Source organism: Temnothorax curvispinosus, unplaced genomic scaffold (assembly GCF_003070985.1).
Source record: "Temnothorax curvispinosus isolate PA1 unplaced genomic scaffold, ASM307098v1 QBEX01013373.1, whole genome shotgun sequence".
NCBI lineage: Eukaryota > Metazoa > Arthropoda > Insecta > Hymenoptera > Formicidae > Temnothorax > Temnothorax curvispinosus.
In genome coordinates, this window is record NW_020223153.1 from 83,738 (window position 1) to 103,964 (window position 20,227).

A 20,227-nucleotide genomic window follows, 5' to 3' on the forward strand; every position below is an offset into this window, starting at 1 on the left:
GTTGAACTTTTAATATAATTTTATTTTTTCCTAAACTCGCACACACACATAACGCACGATATTAAAAGAAAAATTCTTGTTAAAAAAAATATTTATTTTAGTTTATATTTTATCGTATTATTATTTCTATATTAAATAATACCAAGATCTCTTTTTCTTACCGTTTGGTAGACATTCTTATTAGGAGACATTCTCATTACTTGAGCAGCCGAGGGAAGGTTAAGGAAACTTAAAGTTTGCGCAAAGTAACGTGCCTTCAAGGACACAACGAGAGCCGAGCTCTCGTCACCGATCGTTACAAACAACTGGTCGATTTTAATTTTAGAAGTGCGTAACATCGAGGATGCGTGTTTACCGTCGCCGGTGGTTTCCTTTCACCTGACGAAAAAGAGTCGGTAATGGGAAAGAGAATAATGCAGTCGTCCTCGAGTAAATTCGTCGGCGATAGACGTTCTTATTATTAGGATCATTATTATTATTATTCTTCGCGAGAGATTCGCCAGGCTATCGAACCCACGTCCTTAACCTTTAACGCTCGCCCGGAATAACTCGGCGATATGTTTGTTTCCAGATTGTCTAGACGAAGCAGCGAATCGCACCGTCGCGATGCGCGTTGCATTAACTTTTTCCTCGTCGCATTATCCCGTCGCGTCAGAAGAAACACCGAGGAAACGTCTCTATCTGATCCTGTCAGATAGAACAACGGCACTGACATATTCCTTCAAAAATATCTACAAACGTCATATTTATATACATAAAATAAAAATATAAAAAAATCCGATACATCATATTTTTCGTAACATCAAATTCCAGATTTGTGTTTCTTTATCGAAATCGCTTTTACATAAAACTTTCTTGTTATTCGGAAAATAATGGAAATTACATCGAGATCGGTTTACTCTTGCGCTTGCAGTGTTGAGACAGACAGCGATTTAAAAGGAATCTTTTGAATAAATATGCGTGTTTAATTTGTTCGAAAAATATAAATAAGTATTTCTCGAGGACCATACTATTACCATACGCATATTGGCGAGTGCTTTTCGTTCTCACCGTTGTATATCTGACCGTCCGTTCGCCGACATTTAGCTGTTTCAAAATCCGCGCAATTCACTTTGCATAGCGGGATCGAGTGTTTTGTTTTTATCGCGACAAGAGCCTGGAAATCGCGATTATGACAAAAGGTCAAAACGCAACCGTTGGTGCAATAAATAAGCAACGAGAAGCTCGGGGAAAGTACTAAATTATTACGGTAGTCATAATAACACGTTTTTTTTCTTTAATATGAGTATTCGCAAACACTTAATTAAAACGTATTTATTTAAGACTAACGTAAGAGATTTGGTATTGACTCTGATAAATTGCGGCAAAATTAGCTTTCAAGCAGTACAAAATTTCTAAAGACAATTTTATACATAAACATATATATTAACATACACTGAGAGAAATGTTTTGTTGAAACAACCAAAATTTTGTTACTGACGCAAAAACTATTTGTTGATATGTGATCAAACAAACCGTTGGTTACCACGCATAATATTATTTTGTTGACTGTTTGGTATGATGTACAATAATCCTTTGTGATGAAAAATTGAATATTTTGTTACCGGAACAAAACATTACATGAGCGATAAGGAGAACGCACCCTTAGTTCTTCGCACGGCAAGCGTTAGGCGGACTGTCAGTTATTGCCTGTCGATCTACCTGTTCGTCCTTGTCAGTATTTATTTATTCTAGACACTGTATAATAACAAAGCAAGGGCAAAGAAGGACCTAATATCTAAAGTGACCGTTTAGGTTTTTGTGCGTTCTTTCTCTCCTCACATAACCTCACATAACCTTATTATGGATACAACAGTCAAAGATTTATTAAAAAAGTGGGAGTTTCCTGATCTCATACAACTGTTTGAGGGTAAGTAAAGACTTTTATTTCATCTATATTTATTTATCTTTATCTATATTTTACATACACAATGGCTAGTATTCTCATCTCAATTGTATCAATAAATCAATATAAAGTATTTATTTATTTCTGAAAATGAAATATATGTAACGTGAACTAAATGCTGAACGCATTTTGAAACAAGTAATCCTGTAACAGTAAATGACACAAACAATATCACATCTGAAACAGCTACTCGATCCTAATGTAATCGTAGAACGTGCAAGTGATGCTGAGATAATTGATACTGTATGTACAGGTTGACAATGTTAAAATAATTGTTGATAAGGAAAAGGGACTTGTTCAGTCAGATGAAGAGGAACATATCAAGCAGAAAGAAAACAAACATATGGAAATTGAAGTGTGCGAAATTGATGATTTTCAGCTTGCCAATGCTGTTCGTCATCTGGTACGTATTTATGTTTAGCATATCCTTTATATTTTATGTAAAACAATTTTATGTATGTAAAAATATAATTGCTATAGTTGAGCTGAAAGAGATATTTATTTCTTGTTATTCCAGAGTTTTGCTGATTTTGAACGTGATATTGAACGTCAAGGAAAGGAGCAGCTGCGTTAAATTTGACTCTGCAACCATTTATTATTTTCGTAGGATGTGACGCTAGCTCAGTTAACGTATACTACGTTTGCATCGATAAAACATTATACAAAATTGAAAGTGCTCTTAAAGCTGTCGACGTATGCTACAAGTGCTTTTTTGTTTGCATGCGTGCTATTGCGTGCTATCCTAAAGAATCTCAACAAATATGGCTTCTGATACAAAAATTATATAATATAATATGACAACTGAGCACGATGTATGCAATAGCAAAGTTACACATCTATCAAAATGACTTTAAGGAAGATGTAAAGAGATTATTTCTTTATTATTTTTTAAAAATATTTTTATTTTACGATAATGATTGATTGAAACAGCCGACTAAAACAGCCGACTATAAAATTACTTTTATATATAGATACGTTTTCCTTCGCGATTACGACAATCAAATTGATAATAAAAAATTGCTTTTTGCTACGATATTTTATCTTCACTGTAAAATACCTTATTATCTTATAAGTAAATATATTTTTTAATTAAAAAAGTGGAGAATGCCAATGTTGCATTAAATTTTATATTACTCTTCACATTTTTGCAAGTTCAAAAAAGTTTTCAATCTGCAAATATAGTATATTATTTCTTCAGAATAATTTACAGTATAATTAATTGCCGTCAATAAACTAAAAAGTTTATAAATTAAAAAAACTCAAATCTAATTGTAAGTAAATATTACTATATGTAACAATAAACTAAATAACAATTTTACTTATCTTGTTATTTGTTATATGATACTCATGATCCAGCATCATTATTCATAGCTGTCTAATTAAATCAAGCCTTTATTTATGATGTACTTATGATGTACTTATTACTTTAAGTGTGATAAAAAATTTTTAACAATATTCAGAATTTATTGACATTGGTCTCTTATAAATAAGTAAATCAATAAAACATTAAAGACGCTTTCACCTCGAAAGTTGGATTAATTCTCTGCCGACGATGCTCGTAAAATGATCTCTATCTTTCTCAACCGGAGGTCATGCAATATATCTAACATTTTTTTTACTTCGAGCAACACATTTATTCTATAATATATTCAATAATAGTGTTATATGTCCACTCACACGACTATAATATATCTCAGTACATGATTTAATCGTTAAAGCAAACTTATAAAAAATAAATTTAAAAACAAATTTAAATTTCTTTCTTAGAAAATATAAATATATATATCTATTAACCCTCCGTCTGACAACGTTATTTGGGATCTTTCGATTGACAACGTGGATCGGTAGATGTGTCGCCTTTGACGTTATTTCCCCATAACCTTAAAGTATTTTAAAAAATCTTAAACAATTCATAAAACATGTGTGTTAACATTGTAGATAACGTTTTTATATGTAGTCATTTTGATAAACATCGTTTATTTAATATTTCCTGCCGGGCTTGTAAATTTTACGAGCAGATGTTGTTTTGGCTCGAACGCTGGTGACTGTCAAACGGAGAGCTAAGAAATTGTTAGGTTAACTGCAGGTATCATACCGTTCCGTATTGCTTTGTAACTACGATCAAACTTTATAATTACTACAACCAAATGAGTAACCAAATGATATTGTTTAGTTAACTCAAAAAATTTACCAAATTTTGCTTGATCAACCAAAAAATCCTTCCATTTTGCTATCGTAACAAAATTATTTATTATCTGTGAACAACTATATTTTTTTGTTACCATTAGTATAACTTTTCTCTCAGTGTACACATATTTATACATAAACATATATGCAAATATTTTTCATAATTTTTAAAATTTTTGAACTTTTATAAATGTAAATTCGCAAATTTTAGCTCTTTTTAATTTACTTTAATATATAATCTATATTAATAACGTTACAAAATAAATATTAATGAAGAAACAGCGTCACGTCAAATTCTTGCTGATATTTGCACATGGCGATCAGAATTAATTTATCGTCAAATAAGTGCTGCTATTTCTCCAGAATGGCAAAGTAATTCTTACGTAGTCTCATCGTGAAAATAAATTTCCTCGCGCCTCTCGTAATTCATCTCCAGCATTCGAGATAATTGGATGCATAGAATCTAATTTGCATAGCGGAACATTCGTTTTTATCGCGCCAAGGGCGAGAGGCAATCAAAAAAGGTCGCATTATCATCGTAGAATCGTACGCTAAGTAAAGAATGGCTAAAAGCTTCGGGGTTTGCTGTCGTGCCCTCTTTCCTTTCGTTGAAAAATGAGACCTGTTTTCCCGTTCCTGCTGTCCCGCTCTAACGCGAGATCGCGCCGTAGCCGCCAGCTCATTCCCTTTCCTTTCCTTCCCTAGCTGTCGTTCAGATGCAAAAGTTTCGCAAGTACAAAAGGGCGCAGGAATAAAAAGTGCACGGGTAAAAGGACGACGACGGGATGATCCTCTCGTAGCTGCTCGAGACACAACGCGCGGCTCTGTGTGCACCGAGTGCACGACTGGCCATGCTTTTAATATTGCTTCATTTCAATGACGCTTACCATCACAATGCGGCACAAACCTCTCACTTTAGTCTTCGATCCCACTTTAATCTCCGAATATCCCAAGTTCTTATTAAGTATCCCGCCATTGTATCGCGATTATCTCGTGCCCGTTTTACCATATTGTTTGAATTTTCGTATTTTAATATCGCTGTCATCGTGATGTATTTAAATTAATTAAAATAATGGTTTATTATACACGTTATAATATAATTCAGTGATACAACTAAATCATATTATAGATTCGGAAATTGTATTGTCTTGGTATAGCTTATGCATTACTGTAAAGAAATCTTCTATAGGTATATGTGAAGCATTTTAACATGTATTATGATAACTAGCTGAGAATTTTTGTGTTAAAGTTCATATTTATCTCTTTATTTCCAAAGCTATGCTGCATTTAGGTGAATTTTCGTATCTCGTCACGTCATCGTATACTCAGGCACAGCGCAATCCTTTGCGCGGATGACTCATCGGACCGTACAGCGTCCCTCCTGCGAATAAACATTGCACTCGTGCGGATGCATACGAATTGCATCGCGCAAATTCAAAGCCTCGTCGCTTTAAGTGCGCCGACGAGAAGGCGGAAATGTATATATAGCGAAGATTGCCTTTACGATAATATCGAGACACGAATAACGAAATTAATGGTGAAAGATTTACGTAACGGCTGCGCGCCCTCGCAGGGATTCTTTAACTTTAACTTATATGATGCGACATGCGTGATACGTTATCATATAAAGGATCTGTTGCTAATCGGATATGTTGTTGCGAAATACAGATTAAGATATAATAGTAATAAAAGTTGCATGTTTGGGAAAGAAATCAGATAAATAAGCTGACTTATAAATTGAAATTAAAATTTATATTTTTCTGTTTTTAATAACATAAGTTTCTTCATTTTCTAATTACAGGTAAGCAAGTTTGCATCTATCCAGTTGTGTCGTTCATGTCAACATTTAGATACAAGACAAGATTTCATCAACAAATTTGATGAGCTAGTATCAAGGTATGCCTCATTTGGAAATTAGTTTATTCTTAATCTTTCTCTCTTATGTTTGATTTTGTCGTATTTTCCTGCTATCTTTATAAGAGGGAATAATGGGCCACGATACCTTTACATCTATTCTATTTATGAATAAACTTTGTTATTAATATAATATCTTTTATTTAGCTCATATCATTGGTCCATTATTCTCTCCTGTTGCATTGCATAAAACAAACTTAATATTTTAATAATCTGCTATCTTTAATTAAAAACTGTAATAAACTTTATTAAAACATTAAATACCGAGATAAAAAATGTATACTGTTATTTTTAAAAGATTACACACGTCACCGAAAATTAAAATCGGAAAGAGAGAAAGAGAAGGAAACCAATGCTATATGTTTCTTTGTAGGATTCTTAAATTTGCGATAAAGTTAGGCCGCCCGTATTTCTCGAGTGAAATATTTTTAATCAATTCAATTTTGGAATTATGCCTTTAAAATATCAAGATATGAAATTATATTACTAATATTACGGATATAAATAAAACATAAATAAAAACTTCTGATCAATTTTTTTGGAAGCAAAGCGCTATAATCTCGTCGCAACAGAGATCTCGCGCGTAAAGCTCCGCGGAGTATAAAGCACTCGACCTAGTCGGCACGTCGCATCGCATCGCATCGCATCGGATGATAACGTTAACTCTGGGTTCATGACGAGCGGGTAGAAACACACCGCCGCCGCGTGTGGTGGCCTCGCGGCTCCTTGACACGATACCACCGCTGCCACCACGATACGCCGCCCACGACATTAGCGAGCGGAGTGGAGCGCACTTCTCTCCCGCAGGAGGTCAAGAACAAAAAGAGAAAGATCTTACGTGCAATCTCCCCGTCTTCCCGTCTTACGACGTAGCAACACAGAGCTTGAGCGCTTTTCGCCTGATGGAATCGCGGCCAAGGGGCGACCGATCGATAGACGGCGACGAGCACCGCGCCGAATCCTCAACCGCGAAAAACCGACACCCCGATAAAATGAATGAGGAAACGTCGCCGGTTACAAATTGCAATGCGGCGCCGCTAAGCCACGTGCTAATGCACGCGCGCCTCGCTCCGACCACCTCCGTTTCGCGTGCGTCGCGAGATAAACCAGCTGATCAGCGTTGCTGATCTCAACGCTTCCTAATCATTCAGGATTCAATTTATCGAGATGCTATTTACTCGAGATCAAAGCGCCGACGCGTAGTAACTTCCAGTGAATTAGCTTTGGAAATGTCATCGAATAATTACCTTAATCTGCGAGCGTTAAGAAATGAGTTTTTAATTAAAATAAATATATAATAAATATTTGCAATTTTAAATAGATATAAAGTTTCAGCCAATTAAACATTCTGTTTGAGTTTTCTGCAATTGATCTGTGCTATTTACATTTAATACAAAACTAATTCTATATTTATTTTTATTTAATTAAATTCACGATGAATTTGATGTATATTACTTTTCAAAAGTGAAGGTATCGTGATATTTGAATTCTAAAATTGGTTTATCTGTAGTCTAAAGATTCGTGAAAAATTACACGGAGGTTGATGTGCAGGTATACAAAGGTGAAGCAAACGACTTGTTGTTGATCTATCCCCATCCCTGTACAAACACTGAACTTGTGCATGTCAATGTAACCGGCAATACAAAAATATCTCTTGTCTTTGATTATGAAAATACTTGAAACGAATTCATTTTATGAGCTCCGTCATTCGATGTTTTCATCTCGCTAAGCAAGCCAACACTTATCCCACTCTGTCGCGAGCAAGACTCGTTTCGATAACATGAGACTAGTAATTACGTTATTAACCGGCTGTGTTATAGAATCAAAATAAGAAATACCGCGCAGATTATCATGCGACGTAATCATACGTATTATTGTCACCTGTCGAAGCTCTCGGCGAGTTTTTAATTATCTTTTCGCAGTAATTGGATAGTAGGTGACCCCAGGGGTTCGTATAAACACTCCGTATTGTATTTCTGCTTGTCATACAATAGGGAGGTAAGCCGGCAGAGTGAGCGTGCGAAAAAAATATATTCTTGCAGAGCGCAGGATGCGCTTGGCTTTCATCGATAAGCACGCGGAACGACGCGTTCCCGCTCAAAGAGCACACCCGGTAGAACGATCGGTGCGTGCTTCCGCGGTATGACCGTGCGCAGACCGCGTATATCCTCGCTCCATTATTAATTTCAAAGTGACGCAGAAGGTGCACGTGCACCCGTCCACGTGTTAGGTGTTAGTCGAATGAGCGGCACGATATCGCGATACCGGGCAATCTCGTGCGAAACCGGCGAGCAGATCGCGTAGGATGAGGCTTAACAAATGACTGATAAAGCAGAATCGTGCCTCGAGTCGTCTTAAAGCAGCTCGATTGCTTACAGATATAGCGATATCGCCTATCGCGAATCTTTTCGACAACGATCCGAAACTTAAGCGATACTAAGAGTGATAACAGTTTTTCTATTCTTTTAGGGAAATTGAATTCCAAAATGGAGAAGCCTAGAAAGTAGCGACGATAAAGCTCGAAATATGCATGTGCTTTTAGCTTATTTTATTCAGTAAAGTAACAATATAATTACGGAGCTGTAAGGTTAATAAATTTATGGCATAATAAATCGTCCATTAATTCCGTGTTATTCAGTCATTTCTAATAATCGTAAACAGATCGATTACTCATCCATTAACCCAATAAACTGATTCTTGCTTAATTAAACAGGAATCCAGAACAGAAAATGTAGGGAAAGAGGCACCACCAATAACGTCCCAATACGGAGAACCATTTGACCTACGAATCAAATAATCCGATTTGGTAATGATTAATTAAGTGGTTGACGCCGCAAATTACCATCAAAATTGTATAAAAGAATATCCATTTATTTCACGCGTAACCATTTCGCATTTTAACCGCGATTCCGCGCTAATGTTCGATTACTTTTAATACAAGACTTCTTCATCGCGCGTCAATTCGTGCGTTATAAATACTAGATCGTTCTTTCGATCTGGCGTGGATCGTCAAAAGGAAAATTTCGCTGCAGGATCATTACGACCAAACGTCACGCTCAATACACCGCGAATGTCGACCGTGCACCGTAATTGCAATTACGATTAGGGCCAATTTTCATCGTTCCCCTCGTCGAACTGCCGGCGCCTACTTGAGAGAACGATCGTCTCGCGTCGATCAAATTATTATCACGCTCGAGGAGTATCGGCTGCATCGGCTCGAAATATATTCTCGTTCTCCGCCTCGTAATGACCGACAGGAAGTGCACTTCGGATCTTTATCGGCGCCATAAACGTTCCATATAATAGATATAATTCAGTCCGGCATCTGATTACACGATCTACTGACTCGTCTCGTTCGACGAACGAGTGTGTTTCTTCGAGGTCGCCGGCAACGTCGCGGCTTTCTTTTTCGTATCTCGATCATGTGTTTTCAATTGACCATTCCTCGTTTATTCTTGCTTCGCGGAATCGCATCTCGTTCGCGATCGCGATCGCGTCGCCGAGAAAACCGGGTCGACGAACCTCCCGAAAGTCCTGGCGAAAATGATCCCGCCGTCTACGCCAATTTTATCTTTCCGCCAGCTGTAAACCCGCACGCTTCTTTCTCCTCATTTATTTCTCGTTAGGCCGATTTCTCACGAACGGGGGAATGAATCCGAGAAGTGAAGCGCCACGTAGCGCACGAATCGAAATATCTCCGACCATCAGCCGAGGATCATTAGCGAATAATAAAATCCACAAAGTGCACGCGTGTCTAAAGACTCGGTTTCTTCTCAATCGCATGATGTTGCGTGATGTTTTTTTATGCTCCGCACATAACATGAATCACAAACTGTAATAGTAATACAATTGCAGCTTTTCGTAATCATTTTATCGGTCACGGAAAAATATGATACAAGCTTCAGTTTGTTTTCAAGATTATTACATAAAATGAAATAATGAGAGGTAAACACTATTCTTCTATATTTCTATATATCTGTGGTACTTTGTATTTAAAAAACAAGAAGAATCGCAAAAAAACACATTGCGATGAATTAAACAAAAAAGATGTAGCTTGTTTTCTGTGGAGATAATTAAATAATGATGTAACATAAAGGGAGAAAGGGAAGTATTACACATTATTATTTTATGCTGTTAAATTTATTTCATATTTTGTATTATTCGTTTTTTAAATTTAATCTTTTAAATTAATATCTCCCCTAAGCTTGCATAATATAAGGCCCGGTAGAAATCGGTGTAAGGTACAAATGACAAAATGGGATAAAGGAGTTAACTGTCAACGCAATAATCTACCCTTTCTATCAAACTCGGCCGAGGCTCATGGACGTGATCATTTTTCCCTTCACATCGCGGATTTAAAAGCTTACCGCTTTTCCAAATGTCATTGACGTTTGCTTCGCATTTCCAAGCCTGGTCAATAACAAAAATTGATAAAACAGTAAAAATTTTATATTGCAGTAAGAAAAATTTATAACAACTGTAATTTAACGTATGTACGAAATTTTTAAAAATTTGATTTAAATTAAATTATGTTATTGATTAAATTATATTAAATTAAACTATGTTATAACAATGTATGATGATTTATTTAGTAAAATATTTAACTAACTAAATTATATATAAAATTAAAAAATATTAAATTATACTATATTTTTATTACATTTTTAGCTAATCATATTTCGATTAACAAAAAATTGTCAAAAACAGATTCTTTATTTTATTTCTTTTTATTTTTATCATCTCTGTACTTAATTTTATTCAGACCTCGTTATATTATCGTGATGGGTTTTTTTTCACACATAATGCTTGTTGTTAATGCTTACCAATGTTATTGATACTAAATTGTGGATGACGGTTACGCACAGAGAGACATTGTATATTGCTCAGCAACAGCCATGGAATGCGAGTAATGAAAGCAAGGTTGATCCCAAGGAGCTTGTGAATGATAATTCTTAATTATTATACGCGTGCGCTCCAGTTTCCTTTAGTTTCCTCGCAAATTTTTTGACACATTTTCTTTGCCACAGCCGGTCGAGTGAAAGTCCCTCTATGCACAACATTTTTCACATGCCAGATCTAAATCCTGCTTACAGACAATTCGAGTTTTCGCGATATCTCTCTGCATCGGTTGGTCATTGAAAGTACTCGAATCAGGCTGTCTTGAAATTAATTAAATAATCAATTTCTGATATCGGTTTCCTAAAACAATAAAGAAATTCGGTTAGTGCTTGCTGCTTATATAATATGATAAAATGTCATATATTTAATGCCGTCGTTTAAGTGCTTATGCATATAATTTTCTAGAAACTGATTAATTATTAGTTCTTACTTTTTGTGATTACGAAGTGATTACATCTTCACGCATCACTTATTCAAATACAAGTGGAAGAATGATTTAACGAGATATAGCGTAAGTTTCCGCAGGTTTACGCTGCGGTTGCAATTAACATTACGATGGATGATAATTTAGCCAGAGGTCAGGAGTCAAGAGAGGATCAGAAATATTATATCATAGAACGGTAGAGTTTATTAGTCAATTTAGCAGGGGGCTTTAACGGTCACGCGGGACAAAAAGGCGAAGGCGATGTGCGGATTGTGGCGGAGATAAGAGCGCGATATTGAACTGGAGGAATCTTAAGGTCACGGCTGGATACGTGTGATCCTTGACTCGCGACACCGTTGGCTCTTGCCGGCTTTCAGGGATCATTAATTTTGTGCGATTTGATTCCAACGGAGTCGGCCATTTTTGCGGTAAAAATCTAACGATTGAGCTATCGATTCTTTTTCAATTTTTCAAATTCCACTTTTTGCTGATAATTATCAATTACCGTTTGGCCGAATTCCACGGCAACGATCTTGTATCGGGCATAAATCAATGTAGTGCATGGAATATTAACGAATGCAGTTATGAAAGCATGTCGTGCCCTAATCGTTAAACTCTGTATGAGAAAGAAACGAAGAAGTTTTGAAATATCAATTCTTTTACTATTTTTATTTTATATCATTGGCACAATATAACACTCCATATTGTACGCCAATATATCTGAAAATTTTAATTATTGTGTATTATCCTTTTCTTTATTGTATATAGCATTTTTAATACAATTTCTTACGTTATAAAAATAGAATTAATATATTTCAGAATAGAAAGCTTTTTTTAATAGACCAGTAAATTAAGCATTAGGTATCATATTTCTCATAAAAGTCTATTTGGCTATAATAAAGGCTATTTAATAAAATAAAAATTATTTATATACGCATTTATACACATTTTTATGGTTATAAATATGATGAATTATAAATTATACAAATATTATTATACGAATCTATTTAAAAAAGACTAAATATTGATTGGACACATTGGACTAAAAGTAGAACATTCGTTCCCATTTCTTCCGTTCGCCGAAATAAATTTCGCAGAGAATTGAAAGCGAAGGCGTTTGGTCGTAAGACAAAATTGAGTCTAGTCTCGCGTTAAAAGGAAAAGGAATTGCGAACCGGCCCGGCCCGATTGTCCGCTCTTGAAGGCTCGCTCGTACGCACAAATACCGCGTAACGCATTTCTCACCGGCGCGGCACGGCGAAGGAGCCGCGCGCGTACACGTAATAACGGTACACAAAACGCGGAAGCGATTGGCACGCGACTCGCCTTATCGCGGCGCGCGATCCACGGTGTCCGCGCGTATGTAATACTCGCGAAAGGAACAAGCACCGCCCGATACATTCTCGTGCCGAACTTCGATCACGAGCCTGTCGCGATCTCGTTCCAGTACGAACTCGCACGCACGGCGATTACATCGGTCTTTCTTGATCGCGACAGCGTCACATTGATACAATGTTCTATTAATAAAAATCGAAATTAATCTTCGACAAATGGAGTAGAGGAATATAATCGCGGTCAACCGATGTTGATTTTGTGATATTTCAGCGATACTCTGACAATATTTCAGACTACCTATCTATCTATCTAATCTACGTGTGTATGCATCAATCTCAGGTATCATTTATGAGCTCTTTAAGAATATAGATCCCACGCACGCCAGTCCGCCTAGATTCTCTATGTATTAATTTAGCGATCGTTGCACGACGCCTCGTATTTCATCGCGTCTCTTTATGATTTATGAGCGACTGATCTATGGAAAGGTAATGTGCGGGATGATCGTTATGGCTCGAGTGTGCTTGTCAATCTCCCGTTCTTGGACTTTAGAACCTTTCTAACGAAACTAAGCTAGCTATTGGCACCTTCATCATTAAGCATCTACGTAGTTTTCCTTTTGTATTCCCAAACTTAGTAATACACGATAGGTTGATTTTATTCGGAGCGTTATTACGACCGTACTAAAATAAGACATTTCTGCTGAAAATGATTAGCGTACGTCAGAATTACCAATGAAAATGTCTGATAGCATTGAAATAGTCATGAAGCCACGACTATTTCGTTTACTATTGTTTTCAATAACGTGACATGTATTATACTATTCGATAGAGTTCACTCATTGTCAGTGTATATTTATTATAAATTATTAACATCAATTACTCTCCAAAAGAAGATAATATTAAGAAATTTCTAGCATTTATTTAGGTTTTTTATGCTTTGTTACATGTTAACAGTACATTTTATCTGAATGTGACGTAAATGAATGATATTTAAAGCAATATAATATTTTCTAACTGTTTATTGATGTTCTCAAGAAAGAGTCTATTCTAGATTTATTAAATTGGTTATTATGTAATAAGCATATATTATGTATTACATTTATTATTTTTTATTTAGTTATTTATAACATTTCCATTATTCTGAAAATAATCAATATAATTATTATGTTTTAAATTTATGAAATTTCTCTCTGCTTTAAGCTGCGAGATTTCTTTGTTACTGCAAGCGTAAATGTTTAATGCTCACATGGTTGCCTGCGAAGTCTTCTTTTTTTAAATTTTTTCAGAAAAGCGACCCTCGACTTCTATACAAGAGAATTAGATTTTTCCCCACAGTGCTTAACAAGAGTTTATCAAAGTTTGATATGTTGTTTTTTTTTACTAACACTTCACCAACCCTTGCACCTTTTTTACCTCGAACCCTTCCGCGTCCCGCGTTATTACACCCACATTAACCAGTCTTTAATGTGTTTGTCTACCTTACAAAAGTTCGATGAACTTTTCCTGAGAACTTTAAAGGTGCGCACCTCGTTTCATGGAATTTTTACAAATATTCACGCCGAATTATCATCGGAATGCTAAAATTATTTTGTTGTCAAATATCATTGATGATTACATCTTTCGCGAATAAATTTATATAATATTTATATTTATATTTATATAATAAATAAATTTATTGTCACGTACCTTAGTTTATGCTAAAATAATTAGCTGCAACGATATTTACATATATAATTGCATCTATTATAAAAAATATCTAAAATGTAGATTATATAATTATACACAGAACTTGGCCATGAACAAAGCCATTCTGTTTACATAATAGCGGTATAGTCGATTCAGGCAATTATTACTTATTTAAAATGTCATACTTATAATTTCTATAAGTGATCTTATAAAGTACCGGCTGACTATTCCCATCGTCATAAAAAATTTCGATATGTTACGATTGATGCTCTCTTATATAATGTCTGTCTCCATTAAAATTTATTTTAATTATTTAAATGCGAAGGAAAATGTATGCTATTCGGGTATAATCGAAAGACGCGATATATTGTTAATAATCTTGAAAACTGAGAACTAGAGTACAAAGAAACAGTTATAATAGCTATAATTTTCTCACTTATGTATATATACTGAGATTCGTTTACGCTTCAAATTAAGTCCACGTTAAATTCATAACGTGCAAGAATGTTATATTTAATATTAAGATCGTTTTACATGTCTCTCTGTGGAAAATCGAGTTTCTCTGTCGCAAAATCGGTTCTCCTCGTATTCAGGTATACATATACGCACGACGTGTGTATTTAGCTCCATATTTACGAGACAATGGCCCCTACCCGACTATATTTTGGAAGTACCGCGTGTACGTACACCTACCTACCTACCTATCTACCTACCTGCCTACCTACCTATCTATCTATTTACGCATAGGCATCATGAAATTTCAGAAAACCTATTAAACGCGCAGCTGTGCCAGGTACGCGCCACGATTCTTTCGTATAAACCGCGAATCTTCTTCCCCGTCGTTGTCGTCGTCGTCTTCATCGTCGTTTTGAAAGCGCGTGGGTGTCTTTTCTCTCCCTGGGCATTTTATCCCCGCACCTTCGCGTCGTGCCTCTTCCATACCCGACAGATGTTTCTCGATGATCACGATCGACTGCTGCTCTCCCCATGTCCCCGGAAGATCCCAAGGGATGAAACTTCTTGTATGTGTATATATGCAACAATGCGCCTGAAATCGTCCCGGAGTGCTACTGCTTCTACGGCACTGATGCCGTTTATCGTTGCGCAGTAGGTCATTGTACTCTTCCTTTCTCTCTCTTTCTCTCTCCCTCATCTTTTTCCGTTTATCACCTTTCTTTGTGCTGCAGACGCACTGGTCGCTGAGAAAAAATCGAGGTGGGTAAGCGGGTTCGATGGGTAAGCGATATTCGGCAGATTTTGAATCGGCTTTTTTCAGGGATGAGAAAGTTTCTAGGGAAGACACGTGCATTTGTCACAAGGGAAGAAGTGTTTAATCGTTAGTTTCACTTATGTGAATTTACGCAGCTCAAGCTAAGTGTTAAGCATCACTAAAATTGAAGTTAAAGGTATTTATCTAGCATGCAACAAGATCATTGTGATATTTTTTTTCAATTTTTGTGATTGTTTATGAAATTGTTAATCACTTTAATATCTCAATAACGCTCTGTATACTATATTTTTTATTTAAAAAAATTCTAATATTTTACATTTGTATTTTGTAAGGCTTGAAAAAGTAACGTTGTTTTCCCATACTAAAGCTTGGGAAAAAATAAAACGCTGAGAAAACTGACAAATGCACGTACGATATCTAGTCTGCCGTTGTTGCGCGGATTTGAGGGAGCACGAAACGTCCCTTCGTTCGTGCAACAATGAGGCACATCGTTGCACCGTGGCCATGTATCATCGCTTCTATATGGTGCAGACCGCGTTCATTTTGCAGCGCGTTTTTTCGTCTTGCCTTATTTACACGTTCCTTCGTTTGCACTTCCTCTCCGCGCTGAAAGAAAAAAAGAACAGCCAAGTTGATAGTACACGTGACGGGTTTTTGTTCGAAATATGTTTCCTTCTTTGTAGGAAATATTTAAGCGCAGAATGAATACAACCAATTTTTAATTTTATTACAACGAAAAAGCGGCTATGAAACACGCATCAGTTATTTCTTTCCTCGATTGAAATACTCACTCTACCAAAAAAACCCTTTGTTTATGATCTAATCTTCATTTATAATTTTTATAAGTTTATTGATATGTAATATTTCTTCTCGCTTTCTCTCTCTCTTTTTTCTCTGTCTTTATTAACTTTAATTTTAATTTTAGTCCAAGATTGAGCAAGCTGGGTATTTATTTTTCTCCACTCTCTCTTGGGTTTTAAATTAAAATTAGAATTGAACATTGTTGGCGAAATCTGGTTAATAAATCTAATACGCGCATTCCTATTCGGCACGCTAACTACATCAAATGACAGTCCTTCCCCGAATCGCGTCGTAAATGCAAATCAAAACGAGCAGGTTTGCGCGATGAAAGATATAAACATGACGATCGTTTTCTTTTCTCTTTTTCTGTGCTACGGCAGCTACGATAACTGCGGATACCGTGTCACTCTAATCGAAATGTGCGGTATAACGTTTCGAGCTCATGCGCGCCGATATCGCAGTCTTTAACGCCTCTCAACATTGTACCAAAGATTTATGAACACCGTTAAACTCGCTACTTGTAATCAGTCGCACTCGGGCAGATAGGAGGTAAAGTGTTGCGCGGTAGGCGACTCGCGCTCGCCGTAAGAAAGGAATTATGGTTTCTCGGGGCGCGTTTTCTCGCGCGGTGGCCACTCCTTTCGCGACTCCCTGCTCTCCTAAAGACGCAATTTACATAAGTAAACCTTCTAGCGCGTGCAATCAATGACAGGTGCATGGAGCGACAATCGCGAGAGTCGGGAAAACGCGATGGTGATACGCGCGACGTCGCCATATACGAAAAAGTTCACTCGGCGAGGGAAATGTGCCCCGGAACAACGGCCGGAGAATCACGAGGGAAATTGCGAACGAACGTATTTCCTGATCAGTTTTTTTTTCGACGTCCGATCTTTAAAAACAGCCTTTTTACGCCATTAAATCTTTCATGCTGGCGCGAGAATTACGAGGGTGATCGACAAACCGGAAAAAAATGTAGATCTAATTGCGCCGATTAATGTCCGGATTTAATATTAACTCTTCACAAGATATATAATTTGATTATGATTCTGACCGTGTAGCGCGGAGTTTTTAAATTCAAGATTATAAGCGTAACTAAAATCTAATTCGTTATGAAATTATATAGAGAGAATTTTAACGGAATTTTTCTTCTCTTATCTTTCCCCTTATAGATTACTTACGAAGATAACTTAAGGCTAAATAGTCAAACGTGTTATGGAAACTGATAAAACGTGTTATGGAAAATAATAGTATCTAATTAACTAACTTCCGCTAAGAGAACTCCTATCTTCGGGCTCCATGCAGTCAAAGAATTTATATATAGAACGTGGAGTAGAAATCTGGGGCACCCCGCATACACATGTCTTCCTGCTGATACTTGGGCGCGAGAGTATGATTCATAAACAGTCACTTGTCTTTCTAGGAATACGATTAAAAGTGACTCGACTGTACGAACTATAAGCGATACACGCATAATCGAGCCTCGTTTTCCTTAACATACTGGTACATTCTTTCCCTGATCTCCCGCCACGCGAACTTCGATCATGTCGATATCGTTTTAAGCTCCCAATTTACATATGCAAATCTTCTAGTAAATACAGTCTGCTACAGGCGCGAGGCGTGTAGAACAACAATGTCCGGCAGCGGTTTTCACCAAATTACATCTTTGCGACGAAGAAATGTCAACTCTTGAATGTATCCCCTGTTCTTTGCAAATATGAAAATTTTCGAGCCGTTAAGGAATTTAGCCGAGGGTTCCATCCGAATGCCGGACGGCTCTTTTGTGACCTGTTAACGTACGAGCAAATACTTTAAATACGTTCAAAAGAAGCGGCGAAGACGAGAGCTAAAGTGACTTGAAGCAATCCCAACCGCGTAAGATAGAAACTGCACAATCGTAGAATAAAACATTGAATGAGAATTTATTCATAACAACACCAGGTTGCGTCTGAATAAAACACGTTTCTTTCATATACGCCGGGCACCCTTCGAGCCGAGCAGAAGAAGCGCGTTCAACTCCAAAAGAGACACTACCAGGTGACTTTGGAACTGACCTCGCTATGTGGCAAAAAATATTTTATGATATCTTTCAATAATAAATATCCTCCAAAAATATAGATATACGTACCTCAATGTGCGTACGCATACGGCATTAAGAATTAAACTAGATTTCTGAGTGTATCTGCCTATTATCTTGATAATTAAAAATAAACTAATAAGTATCAATCTTTCAAGAAGCAAGAGGCAACGTTGTGTCTGAAACTATATAACTCGATAGCTTATTTTAATTTATCTACTTCAATATTCGTATGTCGAAATGTATTTGAACAAAACCTGAGGAGCCTATTTTGACTTGCGCATACGAAAAATTACCAACGCCGACCAAATATACGTGTGTCCTCGATTCCACCTTTCACCTCTGGCCGTTACATAAAGTTACACTTTGACAAACGCACCGTACTCTTCCGCCACGTACAACATTTTCGCAACGTTTTCGCAAGCGCCGGCCGCGCCGGACGAAGACGTTTTCGTTCGTTGTTGAAAAGCAAAGACGCTCTCGCAACACTCGTTTCGACGCTCGATAAGGCTGGCTGGCTCTCGATGAAAGGAAGGAGCCTGTTCCACGTCCCTGAAGGTCTTCCTCGTCGGCCTCGGCTTCGCGAAGCGAGTCACTCGATCGACCGGTCCGTCTTTTTCTCACGGCCGTGTGGTTCGGCCGCGGCCGACATACCTAAAGCTTCCATCAACAGCTGGCCAATCCCTTTAGGGACCAGCTGCGCTTCCCGTCCCGACGACACGAGTCATATATGTACGCCGAAAACTCTCTTCTGTCTCGTCGTTACTCTCTCGCCTCCGAAATCATGTCCGGGATCTTCCTCAACTCTACCAGATCTACTCTGTCAGATCATGTATAAGAAGACATTTTAACTTCTACATGTCGATTACTTGTCAAAGCAACTTTGTAGCCATTTGCTGTGCGAAAGTATCTTTAATGTAGCCATCCACAATACTAGATTTTTCGACAAATCGAAATAAACTTTTTTTACATTGAATTTTTTTAAAACATTATACCTACATTATAACATTGAAAGCCAAAAGCTCTTTAATCAACTTTTGATTTTTCAATTAACTTTAATAGCAATTTCCTTTAAAATATAACTATTAAAATATCTTTAATAATAAACATTTTAATCTTGTGACTAATAATGGCATTTTACAATATTAAAACTGTTTTAAGAAGTAGAGTTTAAGTTTGCGGAGGGTATAATGGAAAAGCAATTGAACATTTGGCAGCAAAAAATCTTTATTTTTTTTATATTTGTACGGCGCGGAAGTTTTTAGCTTGTTATTGCAGCCGACATGGTACATTTTTAAATTCAATTTGTACGTATCCGTAATTTACTCTCGTATCGGCCGCGTAAACACTTGTGTAAAATACTCAGATCCGGTAAACGTTGAGCCCCGGACGTTCGCTCAACGCGCGTAAATCCCTGGCAGCGCGGTTAATAGAAAACTTCATCAGCGTTGCAGCAGGCACGAGAGCGAGGCAATAATCGTAATTGCATCTGCATCTGCGAGAGTGCGACGGCGAGATTAGCCAGATTTCACTTTTTCAACGGTACGAAATATACAGCGGGAGACAGTCGCTCTCTCTCTCTCTCTCTCTCTCTCTCTCTTTCTCTCGCCCATTTCGTGCGGCGAAACGTGGTACGCGTGCGACTGCTCTCTTTCGTAATTTTCGCCAGCTTTTGTCGGCGCCGTATTTTTACCCATCGCTCGTTTATTAATTTCAAAAGTTGCGGGACGCG

The 20,227-nt window shown here is 37.0% G+C and overlaps 1 protein-coding gene and 1 long non-coding RNA gene across 5 annotated transcripts in view; both read left to right on the forward strand.

The window, feature by feature from the left end:
- The window catches only part of LOC112463496, a 123,366-nt gene that overhangs the window by 68,701 nt on the left and 34,438 nt on the right, over positions 1 to 20,227 (forward strand). For 2 of the 4 annotated variants that reach the window (XR_003041798.1, XR_003041799.1), the window contains exon 3: positions 5,934 to 6,028. The exons of the other annotated variants lie outside the window; for them this stretch is intronic. The gene's annotated coding sequence lies outside the window, so the exon portion shown is untranslated. The remainder of the gene's footprint in view (positions 1 to 5,933; positions 6,029 to 20,227) is intronic. 4 annotated transcript variants of the gene reach the window in all.
- Positions 1,770 to 2,932, forward strand: LOC112463497. Its single transcript, XR_003041800.1, has 3 exons — positions 1,770 to 1,909; positions 2,199 to 2,348; positions 2,463 to 2,932. It is a non-coding gene; the product is annotated as an uncharacterized LOC112463497 (long non-coding RNA).